The sequence below is a fragment of the Myxocyprinus asiaticus genome, chromosome 1 (genome assembly GCF_019703515.2).
Source record: "Myxocyprinus asiaticus isolate MX2 ecotype Aquarium Trade chromosome 1, UBuf_Myxa_2, whole genome shotgun sequence".
NCBI classification, from domain to species: domain Eukaryota; kingdom Metazoa; phylum Chordata; class Actinopteri; order Cypriniformes; family Catostomidae; genus Myxocyprinus; species Myxocyprinus asiaticus.
Window position 1 is genome coordinate 29,822,473 of NC_059344.1, and position 13,599 is coordinate 29,836,071.

General features: G+C 38.3%; 2 pseudogenes; one reads left to right on the top strand and one right to left on the bottom strand.

Moving 5' to 3' along the window:
• Positions 1 to 1,449, bottom strand: part of LOC127439836 (kinesin-like protein KIF18A) — a 42,662-nt pseudogene extending 41,213 nt beyond the window's left edge.
• Positions 555 to 13,599, top strand: part of LOC127439842 (12S rRNA N4-methylcytidine (m4C) methyltransferase-like) — a 125,924-nt pseudogene continuing 112,879 nt past the window's right edge.

Consider the following 13,599-nt stretch of genomic DNA (forward strand, 5'->3'; position numbering starts at 1 on the left):
AAAAATGGAGCAATGTTTTGATAATGACATAGTGTTTACAAATTTCAGTGAATCAACCTAGGAATGGATGGATCACTTATAGTCTCCTTTGCATTTTAAAGCTGAAATGTGTAATTTCTGCACCACTAGCGCTACTGAATGGAATGGAAAATATTTCCAATTACGCCCTCCATCTGCTGTTGATCGAACAAACAGATTAAATCACGCCATTGGTCAGGTTGTTGTGTCAGGCTGAATGGGTTGCTCAAAACAGGAATTTTTAAAGCGCCACAGACACAGTGTTTACAGTTTGAGAAAATGTACCTATAAATGGCTTAGTTGTCTCTGCATATTAAGCTGGGACAAGAGAAAGTCATTTAACACTGAAAAAAAATACACACTTCAGCTTTAAACTGGGATTGGAGAAAGACATAGCTTCTGCCAGCACTTGTAATTTCCATTCTTTTCTCTGTCATTTAAAAGACGGACACGAACTACCACTTTAACGTGGCTGCACACCTCCCCATACAACATGGTCCCGTTGTACAGCTTTGCAATAAAATCTCTGCTTCACGATGCTTGTTTACCTGCACAACAGAAAGTGAGAATAATTAATCAACAGAGTGAGGCCAAACAACAAACTAAAACTAAGAAAAATTAAAATGTATTAAGTAACCTATAAGACAACAAAATGCAGTGAATAAAACAACATTTTACAACATAGTATCAATTATTTCCTTTAATCCTTTCTGAACAAAAAATTATTCTAATGATGACTTATATTATTTTCTTCTGTACTTTTAATGTGAAAGAGCATCAGTTTGGCAGATTACCCCATGACACCAGTTTAATATTCTGTTCAGCACATTTGAGTGTCAAGAAAACTACTACCTCTTAAATTCATGTAAAGACCTATTTGTCTTGCATACATGCCATGCTGACAAGATAAATGTAGTATTAGTTTATTGCGATAGCTTGATAGCATTATAATAAACCCAAACAGAAGAAGTGTTAATCAAATTAACGTAGAGTTTCATACAACAATACAGTCATAAATACTTCCTTACACTGCACACTAATGTTTGAATAGAAAGACCATGACTGAAACCTGCATAATGAAATGGCACTACTTTATTTTAATTACAGTGTAAGACAAGGCGAATTATATTCACTGCACACAAACTATATCAGGCCACTAACTACAACTGATATTTGATCATCAGTTTATTACTTGCTAACTCTTACAAGCACTGGTTAGCATCTGCCAGCACTGAGCTGAACAAGCATCAGCTAACTGGCCATCTCTTTCACTTCAACCACAAAAGAAATGTTTCATTAACCTACCATTTGATACAACATGTATCCAATATGAATGATCCACCTGATTGTAAGCAAAAGCAAAACACTAAGCACGAAGATTTCAAATGCAAGCTCCCCGCAGCTGATTGGACGAGCACAGTCATACGTCAAGTGACGTCAGAGCACGGCGTCCTGACTACTGAATGTTGACAATGGAGAATTTTCTTTACTGCGGAAAGTCTAAAGTTTGTCATTATATTGAATTACAGGGTTATTTTCACGCAACATACAACGTCACAGGTTTACATTTTAAGCCTAATTTAAATTCAACGTCCAGAATGTCGGTTCATGGGATTTAAATAAATCCATAAAGTGCTGCTATATTCTACAAATGTAAAATGGTTTATAAATTGATCATAGACATTTTTAAGAGACAGATCCCGGCCAATGTTTGTTATTGTACAGGTGGAACATTTAAATCGTCATTTCGTGTTTCTTCCGGGAGCCACCACAGCTGCGCAACGTGAAAGACCTCCACTGCTATATGCAAGACAAATGCAATCGCAACGTTGAATGAAGGAACAGACAAATTGTTTATTAGGGAAACTGCGTTTAACCATTAATCTACAACCTGCTGTATTGTTTTATCTGTTTGTATTGTAGGTTATTGCGTTGTATCTTTCAGACCTGACATCTAAAAAGAGCACCCACATTGAATTCGATACACTGTACAGTGTGCAGAGACCAATACATCACTTGACGACTGTGGACAGGACAGTAAATAAAGGCACTTTATGTAAAGTTTTGTTTACTTTTATTTTTTCCCGATATTGATCCCGCCCAAAACATAACACATCAAAAACAGCACGCTAAACAAAGTTCTGCACGTGTGCAAATGCTTTCTGTGAATCAGAGCTTTATTGCCAAGTATGCTTACACATACAAGGAATTTGTCTTGGTGACAAAAGCTTCCAGTGCAAAGAGAATACAAGACAGAGATATTAAAAAAATTGAATAAAAATAAAAAGCGAATAGAAAATATTAGTATAGAAATACACAAGCCAATACACACACACACACACACACACACACACACACACACACACATATATATATATATATATATGTGTGTGTGTGTGTGTGTGTGTCTTATCAGTGACCCCATAACACTCTTTTCCAATTATCTGTTGTCCAATGTCGTGTTTCTTGCCCACTCTAAATTTTCTTTTTCTTTTTCTTTTTCTGTTTCAAAAGTGATATTTTCTTTGCAATTCTTCCCATGAGGCCTGCACCCCTGAGTCTTTACTGTTGTACATGAAACTGGTGTTGAGCGGGTAGAATTCAATGAAGCTGTCAGCTGAGGACATGTGAGGTGTACATTTCTCAAACTAGAGACTCTGATGTACTTATCCTCTTGTTTAGTTGTACATCTGGCCTTCCACATCTCTTTCTGTCCTTGTTAGAACCAGTTGTCCTTTGTCTTTGAAGATTGTAGTGTACACCTTTGTATTAAATCTTCATTTTTTTTTTTTTTTTTTGGCAATTTCAAGCATAGTATAGCTTTCATTCCTCAAAACAATGATTGACTGACAAGTTTCTAGAGAAAGCTGTTTCTTTTTTTGCCATTTTTTTTTTTACCTAATGTTGACCTTAAAACATGCCAGTCTATTGCATACTGTGGCAACTCAAAAACAAACACAGAAACAATGTTAAGCTTTATTTAACGAACCAAATAGCTTTCAGCAGTTTTTGATATAATGGCAAGTGATTTTCTAGTACCAAATTAGCAATTTAGCATGATTACTCAAGGATAAGGTGTTTGAGTGATGGCTGCTGGAAATGGGGCCTGTCTAGGGGTACATTTACACGACAACGATGTATTAAAAATGGAAACGTTTTTCCTTTGCATTTTTGAAAAGTTTCGCATACAGACGACAATGTTGTCAAAACAATTCCCGTTCACACGGGTCCGCGAAAACGACTAAAAACGCTGTATTATGCATGCCAGGCCAGTAGTTGGCGATGTCACTTTGTAAAGAAACACTACGCGCCTGCACACATAAGCATTCTTCCACAGAGCGGTGAATACAAACAATGAAGATGGCGATCGCTGGTTGTAGTAGTGATGCAGTAAATCTACACTTTGCTGGAGAAGCGTCAATAAACTCAAAATCTTGAGCAGCACAAACACAGTCCTGTAGTCCGCCATTGTAGTTTTGAATGTCTTGCGTGTTGTTTTGAAGTACTCGCGCGCATGCCTATAGACTGAACACATAATACGCGTGCACATGACATCATCGTTTTCATAAATTCGCAGTTTTGTATGTTTACATTGAGACGATAATGGCATCGTTTTCAAAAACTTGCACTCTGAAACCCGTTTTCAAATGTTTGCGTTTTCAGGCCCCCAAACGCTGTTGTTTTGTAAATGAACAGCCAAAACACATAAAAAGTTTTCCGTTTTTAGTTGAAAATGTTGTCGTGTAAACGGCCCCTACAAAAAAGTTACTTTTTTCAAATAGTGATGGTGCTGTTTTTTTACATCAGTAATGTCCTGACTATATTTTGTGATCAGCTGAATGCCACTTTGATGAATTAAAGTACCAATTTCCTTCCGAAACAGCAAAATGTACATTATTCCAAACTTCTGGTGTAAGTGTATGTATATATGTACACTACCGGTCAAAAGTTTTGAAACACTTGCCTGAAATGTTTCTCATGATCTTAAAAATCTTTTGATCTGAAGGCATATGCTTAAATGTTTGAAATTAGTTTTGAAGACACAAATATAATTGTGCCAACATATTAATTTAATTACAAAACTAAAATTTAATAAAAAAAATAAATAAAAAAAAAGTTTTTGAAATTGATGACTTGGACCAAATAATAAAGAAAAGCAGCCAATAAGTGCCTAACATAGATGGGAACTCCTTCAATAAAAAGCAAAGGTGTCCTTGGCAGTGCAGTCATTTGTGTACAGGCAGAAGAGTATTGGGGATTGCACACATCCCTGGGGGGCACCAGAGCTGATTGTACAGGTGCTGGAAGTGAATTTCCCCAGTCTCACTAACTGCTGTCAGAAAGCTGCTGATCCACTGACAGATAGAGGTGGGAACAGAGAGTTGGTTTAATTTAGTCTGGAGAATAGCTGGGATGATGGTGTTGAAAGCCGAACTGAAATCCACAAAAATGATCTTTGTATATGTCCCTGGTCTGCCCAGATGTTGCAGGATATGATGCAATCCCATGTTGACTGCATCATCCACAGACCTGTTTGCTCAGTAAGCAAATTGAAGGGGATCCAGAAAGGGTCCAGTGATGTCCTTCAAGTGGGCCAATACCAGTCCCTCAAATGACTTCAAGACCACTGACGTCAGAGCGACGGGTTTGTAGTCATTAAGTCCTGTGATTTTGGGTTTCTTTAGGACAGGAATGATGGTGGAGCATTTGAAGCAGCAGGGAAATTCACACTGCTCCAGTGGTCTGTTGAAGATCTGTATGAAGATGGGGTCCAGCTGGTCAGCACAGGATTTTAGACAAGTGGGTGAAACACCATCTGGGCCCTGTGGTTTCCTTGTTTTTTTGTTTCTGGAAAACCCGGCACACATCCTCTTCACAGATCTTAAGTGCAGGTTGAGTCTTGTAATATTGAGGCAGAATTATGTCAATGGATTGTAAATGCTTTAGCATGGCATTTGGCTTTAGCATGGCATTTAAAAATTAGAACATTTTTATATGTATTTTATATGTAAGTAAGGAGTTCTTTAAATCAGTTTTGCATGTTCACACCATCTTTATTTATTTATAATTTTTTGGAGATATGTTTCTTTTTTTTATTTTTATTTTTTTTAACAAAGTAAATGGAACAAATGCCATGTTTAAAAGCACTGTGCCTGTCATGTTTTAGAGCTTGTCATTATAATTCTCATTATATATCTCATATATTTTTTGTACTCTATTCTGTGCAGGGTCCAGATGTCTCGATTTTGTAGTCGTTTGATGACTGCGTCCTGCAAACCAACTTTAGGGATATGGAGAGATGTTGGTCCTGACCACAGCTCCAAAATGCTTAGATGATGTTGGAGGAAGTTGTTGCTTTCAGGAAGAACATGTACTGGCTCAGGGACTTCAAGCCCTGATTCTGCGCTTAGAAATGTGGAGATGTCAACTCAAAGCGAGAAAGCATTTCACACGCCTGTAATGGTGAAAGAGGTGTTGTAGTGTTTGGACATTCAACCAGGACAGGTCAGTCCTTCAACAGCTTGCTTTCACTAAATTGAAATGTTTAGAATGTTACACTGACTCTAGAGCTGTTCAGCTGTGGTGTAGATTTGTAGCCAAACCCAGAAGGCTAATTCACCATGGGTTCCCATGGGAAATTCCTATGGGTTTTTATTATTGCAATTTTGGATTCAGGAGTAAAATAAGGTCTGTGGTTAAAGTTACTTGAAAATACATTAATGTTTTGTCTGTAATAAATTATACACATTCATACCTTGAACATTAATTTTGAAGCCACTATGTTTTTGTTGTTGTTGTTGTTGTTTTTTTAAGTATGTTGCATACAAATTGCTGAATAAGGTAAACAACAGTTGTCTGTTTAGTCAGGCACATACACTCATAAACTTGTTTTAAACGAGTTTTTATTTAGCAACTTATTAGCAACATATGATTTAAAAAAACAAACAAAAAAAAAAAAAAACAATCATACAATGGCTTCAAAATTGTTTGTGGAAAAGTTTGTGGTAAGTCTGTGTGTAATCTATGTTGTAGAACAACATGTGAAATCTCTTGAAGTAATTTTTACCACAGACCTTCTTTTACTCATATGTCCAAAACGGTCATTATAGAAGTCCATTGTTAATTCCGGAGGGAACCCTTGCCTCAAAAATGCTAATTGTATTTTTAGACTACAACCAGAACAGCTCTATTACAAGTAGTCATCATTTTGTGAAGCCACAATCACAGTGTTTGCTTTGTTGTATTTAACTTGGTCTTATTCATTAAAAAAATATTGGCGTGTGGAGTCTACCCAATAGCTTATTGAATTCCAGTATCTAAGCAGAAAGAAATAATATGAATTGTGACACATTTAGATAGAAATAATTAATGAAGAAGACCATAACGTGTATCCTTTATAACTCCTACACAGGGTGCAACATTGAACTTCTGTGTTTGTGTATTTGTGGATGTATGTGGGAAAACCTGGAGGCGGAATGTTGACTTGTCATCATCTCTGTGTTAACCACATGCCTTCTTGACAAGAAAAAAAAGTTGCTCTTCACCTAAACTTTAAGGACTCCTGATTTGTTAACTGTCCCATCTTGGAAAGGGTAGGGAAGTAGCAGTGTGCTCACAGACCTTGGCGTACTCTAACGTGCTAGCAAGGCAGATGGGCGTGAGTCAATGGGCCGTCTGCTCTAGTGGGCAGCCTGAGATGGGCATCGCTGGGTCCTACAGCTCAAAGCGTTGCTCATGCAGGAGGGGGCTTCGGGTCAGTGACTGAGTCACTGATGGCACCACTGTTAGCTTGTTGGCAGAACGTGGGGCGCTACAGTACCGCACCACTCCTGACTAAGGTTTGCACCTCTTAACTTCACTTTCCGCCCATGGGCCAACTGGTGATGAGAGAACTTGCCAAATGCTTGCATTTAACCAAATAATCAAATAAAAATAATGAGACAGTCTGTTCTTCAATAAGGAACATATCTCACAGATGTGTAATGTAAGCAATAGTGCTTGGTTTGTTTACAAAACAGCTTTAGATTTTTTAAATATTCAATAGATTTGAAAAAGTTTTGTGGGCAAAAATAGCTTGTTAATAACAGAAGTCAGAGAAGAATGGCCAGACTGGTCCAAGCTGACAGGAAGGTGACAGTAACCCAAATAACCACATGTTACAACAGTGCTATGCAGAAAAGCATTTCTGAGCACACAACATTGAGGCGGATGGGCTACAGCAGCAGAAGACCCATCTGGGTACCACTACTGTTAACTTTGAACAGGAAACTGAGGCTGCAGTGGACCATTTGTGTACATCAGTAGAAATCCAGATTTGTCAGACCAGACGATGTTTTTCCAATCGTCTACTGTCTAGTTTCGGTGAGCCTGTGCCCACTGCAGCCTCAGTTTTCTGTCCTTAGCTGACAGTAGTGGGACCCGGAGGTGTCTTCTGCTGCTGTAGCCCATCAATATTTGACATGTGTGTTCAAAAATGCTTTTCTGCATAAGACTGTTGTAACATGTGGTTATTTGGGTTACTGTCACCTTCTTGTCATCTTGGACCAGTCTGCCCATGCTCCTCTGACCTCTGTCATTAACGGTCTAAATCTCTGAGATCAAATTTTTTCTCCATTCTGATGGTTGATGTGAATATTAACTGAAGCTCCTGACCCATATCTTCATGATTTTATACATTACACTGCTTTCACACGATTGGCTGATTAGATAATTGCATGAATAAGTACAGGTGTACCTAATAAAGTGGCCAGTGAGTATACTGTATGTGTGTGTATATATATATATATATATATATATATATATATATCATCCGAAGGGTGCTGCCTTTTTACAGTATAGTGTCCCCGACACAGACTGCAGGGTGAGCACCCCCTGCTGGCCTCACTAACATCTCTTCCAGCAGACACCTTAGTTTCCCCCTGGAGGTCTCCCATCCAGGTACTGACCAGGCTCAACCCTGCCTAGCTTCAGTAGGTAACCAGGTGAGAACTTCAGGGCGAAATGGCTGCTGGCACAAATGTTGGGGCTGTCTAGGTGTTTGAGAAGTTTGACTTACTCCATTGTGCTCTAAACTAGAAAATTCTCAGTAATTCAAATGGGCCGCTTAGGTTTTATGGTCTGCGATATCGATAGAAATTACTTGCTCTGTGCTGTCCTCTTATCTTTGGAGCACGCAAATCGAGGGAAGCCCGGTTGACAGAAGGATAAAGCAGAGCTTGCGCAAATGGTTCTGTGATGAAAATCAGGTGTCAATCGCGGCATGAGAAGCATATTTAGTGAATATAAAGTGCCAAACGTGAGATGCATCTTATTAAATTTGCTTCGGCGGCAGCCCAAGCAAAATTCCGTGCCACCCAAACCAAATTTTCAATGCGGGAAAAGCTCTGTGGTTGAGCCTTACAGTCAGAAGAGATCTGTATTATAGCTTGAGGCATTTAGTATCAAAATGTACATTCATTCAGGAGACTGGTAATTACAAAAAGTGACCCCCCATTGAACAATTTATCCTCTTTTATTATAACACTTACAGACAACGTAATAATAACTGTTAGTCAAATGCTTACTGTGTCTGCTCAGAGGGATCACTCTAATATTTTGATCAGCCATTGTAAAGCAATCAACCCCACTGCAGAAGCTCTCATCAAACAAGGCAGGAGTGAGTATGAATGGAGCTCTTAGGCAATCAAAGAGTAAACGCTGCAATTACAACAAAGTGGGTAAATGTAGGCTTTCAGCTGGCCACCACCTCCTACGCAGTTATCCTGGAATGGAGAGCAGCAATGGTGAAGGGCTTTTACATGTCAGCTCCTGGCCTGGCAGCTGCAGAGTAGGGATTTCACTGATTAACAGTTTATCAAAATTGGCTCGTAAACGGGATTGCCCATAATGTTCTATGACGTCTTACAGTTCATGCTTTATTTGACAACATTTTGTAAGTAAACCTTCAGTTAAGAAAACATTACCTTTTTGTAATTTTCATTTTTATCCCTTTTCTTTTCTCTTACCCATATAATACCTGCACAGCAAATTTACTGGTGTTAAATATCCAATGTAAAATTTTTGGTGTTGCCCAGTGTGAAAACTTGAGTACATTTTGATCTACAAGTGTAAAATTGCATCAATAAAGAGAGTTATTTTTTAGTGTTAAACTTTTAAGTGTATTTCCCACAATCCTCTATGACTCTTTTCAGTTGGGAAATAGACAGAGGAGATTAGTGTCCAGTTCAATAGTACGTTTTTATTGTCTTTTAAAGAATTGTGTGATAGGAAAGAGAAGATTTGATCTATAATTAGTTTTAATATTGCAAAGTGGCAGCACAGATTCTGATCCAGTTCATGTTAGCACCACGTGTATCTCAGGTAAGCGTATGTGATTTGGCACATGGATTGGCTTCAAATATCAAATAATACGTATATATACAATTATATTTTTGATAAATTTTATCATGTAAATGTATTATCACTATATTAGAGATTTATGGCACAAAATATGTTGCACATGGACTGCAAACGTACGTGAAAGATCGTTAGATTAGTGTGACGAGGAGGAGGGTGGGGCCGGTCCATGACTACGCATGTCCGGACCCCAATTGGGCTAATTAGCTGGGAAGAGGGATAAATTCTGCGGGACACGGCAGTTCGGGAGAGAGAGAGCCACATGCAGCTGCAGTGTGCGCGTTTGGGTCTATGTTTTGTCTTTATGTTTTAATTTCTCATTAAACATTATTTTGATGGTTCGTCCAGTTCCTGCCACCAATCAGGCTAATCAGCCGAGGAGAGGGATAAATGCAGCAGGACGTGGCAGTTCGAGAGAGAGAGAGCCACATGCAGCTGCAGTGTGCATTTGTGTTTATGTTTTGTCTTTATGTTTTAATTTCTCATTAAACATTATTTTGATGGTTCGTCCGGTTCCCGCCTCCTCCTTTCCATTTTACCCTGTGTTACATTGGTGCTGAAACCCGGGAAGGGGGAGGGATGCGCTGTCGTGGAGTCCTCACCACTACTAGCCAACCCAGGAGCAGCCGCGGCCATCCGCCCGGGGACGGAGATGTCACTGGCGGCCGCCGAGGATCTGAGGCATGCTGCCATTTCCCCCTCATAGAAAAAAAAGAATAGAGAAAAAAAAGAAAAGGGGGGAGGAGTGTGACCCTCTGCCCGGGGCCAGAGGACCCACTACCGTCCACCGGGGGAGGAGTGAGCTGTCGTCCACCAGAGGTTGGGGAGTGGCTGAGTGCCGGGCATCAGTGTATCTGGGTGCCAGCGAACCAGGTATTTCCTCTCTCTCCTCTCTCTCTCTCGCTGTCGCTCCGCTTTTCCCTTTCCCTCTCCTCTTTTTTTTTTTGTTTTTTTCCCTCCCCTCGTCCCCCTCCCCAGCCCCCAATCAGGCTAATCGGCTGAGGAGAGGGATAAATGCGGCAGGACATTTCAGACTTGCCGCAGACTAACTGAACACATTAAGACTGAGGACCTTCAACCACATCTCCTTGCAGCTGGCTTGGCAAAGAACAACATCTATGATTTCTGTATCTTGTTGGATGGACAACTCATCCCATGCCAGGCAAAGTCTTCCCTTGCTGCTTTTGATGAACTTTTTAAAGCATATTTTGTCTTTAGCATGTCATACCCCCACTGCTTAAATGCCATGTATACGTTCATCCAGACAACAATCTACAAGACTGATATTGGCACAGTTCATGAAACCCCTAATGTTAAGGACCTACGATCCAAACTTTTGAACTAGTTCAACTGCCTGGCACTGAAATGTTTCACTGTTTTGTTTTCGACTATTAATGACCTTATTCGTCATCTAAAACTCATTCATGCTTACTATTCTGGGAAAAAAATTTAACTTGAAATGTGCACAGAACAATTGTAAGCACAGCTTCCTAGGATTTCGAAAACACTTGACTAGTGTTCATAGACATGACTTTCTAGACCAAGCTGTGACTGAAAATCAAACTGGTGGAGATATTGACCAGTCAGATTTAAATGATCACATTGAACCAACAGAGACATCACCTACTGATAAAGGGAACTTGACTGAAACTCAAGAAATGTGTGCATCCATTATCGCTAGATTGCAAAATAGTGGAGTAGCAACAGATGTTGTAACATCTTTAGTATCGGATATGGAAGAACTGCTCAGTGAAATACATTCAAATATCAAAAATAATGTGATGAATTTACTTCCTGCAGATGATTTTGCAACAGCATCCAAAACAGATGACTGTTTTAATAACCTTGATAATCCGTTCACAAACCTGAGTACAGAAAACAAATGAAAAAAATATTTCAAAGAGAAATGGACTGTTGTTGACCCTACAGAGATAAAGTTAGGGGTAAGATTTGATAGTAGATTGAACCGGGTGACACGCACATACGATCAAGTCCCTGTAACTGACAAATTAATTTACATTCCCCTGTTGGACACTTTGCATTTTATATTTAGGAATTCAGAGATTGCAAACATATGTCAAATCCAAGTGAGAGTAGCACTGTCTATAAATATTTTTGTGATGGAAGTTATTATAAAAGCCACCCACTATTCAGTAACAAACAAAATGTACTTCAGATACAGTTATTTTATGATGAATTTGAGTCTGCTAATCCCCTGGGCTCTAAGCAAGGCATCCACAAAATCGGAGCCATTTACTTTCTCAGGAACTTTCCACCAAAGATGAATTCAGGTTTAATGAATATTAATTTACTGTCATTATTCCGTGCACAAGATATTAAGAATTATGGATTTGATGCAATTTTGCGGCCCCTTGTTGAAGATTTGAAAGTCCTTGAAAGTTCAGGAATTCAAGTTCCTTTCTCCAAAGAGCCATTGTTTGGCACAATTGCCCAGGTTACAGGGGATAACTTAGGCACACAATTCTGTCGGTTCTGTTTAATAGACAAGAAAACATCGCAGTCAGTTTTCAGTGAAGATGACACTAATATTATATTACGAAACAAAGCTTTACAACAACAGCACTATGCAGATTTGTTAGCTGATCCTACCATCACTGCATCTTTCGGCTTTAAACGCGCATGTCTGCTCAATGACTTGCAATATTTTCATATTTGTGACAATTACGCTCCAGATATAATGCATGATATCCTTGAGGGCATTGGACAATATGAGATAAAGTTACTTCTTGAATATCTCTCTGGCATTATATCAAGACAAGAGATTTGTAACAGTATTTATTCTTTCAATTATGGCTACTTGGAAAGAAAAAAATCAGCCTACTAGATTAACTCTAGAGCAGGCAGGGAGTGGTATTGGACTGAATGCCATTCAGACATTCGGTTTAATTTGGAATATTCCTCTGATATTTGGAGACATTGTTGGTGAGGGAAACAAACACTGGCATTTACTACTTTTGTTATTGCAGATCATTAACATAGTGTTTTCTCCTGTAGTAACAGAAGATACGACCTACTATCTCAAACACCTTATTGTAGATCATCATAGTCACTTCAAAGAGTTATATCCACACAAGAATTTGATTCAAAAACACCATGTTACATTATCCGCACTGCATACGCAAGGTTGGTCCATTAGTACATGTATGGGCAATGCGCTTCGAAGCTAAACACAAGTTTTTTAAAAACAGTATAAAAAAAACTTCAAAAACATAACAATGTCTCTTGCGTTAAAACACCAGTATGCAATTGCTTATCATTGGGAAAGTGTGCCTGAATATGGGCCCTTGAAATCTCTAGAGGTTGAGAATTTGCCATACTGTGACATTATTCTTGAAAAGTATCAAAAAATTTTGACATTCTGGAACTGAATATCATCATGACCTACTTTTTTTTTTAAATAAAATGGAGAATGACCTACCAGTTTTCAGTAAAATTACTGAAATTGTTCTAATAGATGACCAAAACTTTTTGGTGACTAGAGACTTTGAAACTGTTGATTTTGTTGAGCACCTTCATGCTTACCATGTCAGAGAACAGAGAACAGAATGTGTTTAGTCTGTCATTTGGTTTGCAAGCATATGGTTTTGAAGAACCATATTTGTATATTGTTCCAGTGCATTGTTTTGTGCATGAAGATCTTTAATCTTCACGCACCAATTTCTGATTTGCTGGGGAGCAAACAAGCTTAAAAAAATGTCCCATTAATGTAAAATGTATTTACAAATTCAATCCAATTGAATGGACACTTGACTGCTTTTATTTGTAAAAGAATAGTATTGTTGCTTTTATAAGGGCATGCTCATGCTTTCCATGTAAGAAAAGAATGTTTGAGAATGTTTTTCTCTGTTAAAAGAGTGGATAAGCTGCCCCTTTTCAGACAATTTTAGCTATTAGTTAAAAACATGTTTAATGTTTTGTTTTTATATTTGATATTGTGCAGATTTTATATACTGTTTTATATTCTTGTACTAATTTCTGATTTGTCAGAACAGAAGTTATGGATTCGAATGTTTGTATGCAAATTGTTGAATGTATTGCTTTTTATCTCTGAAAAAATTCCTTTTCTCTCGGAAAGCAAATTTTACTTTTCATAAATAAAAAAAACTTTTTTTTCTACATATATTTTTCATTGTTGATACTTGTATCACACACAAATTAAAAATA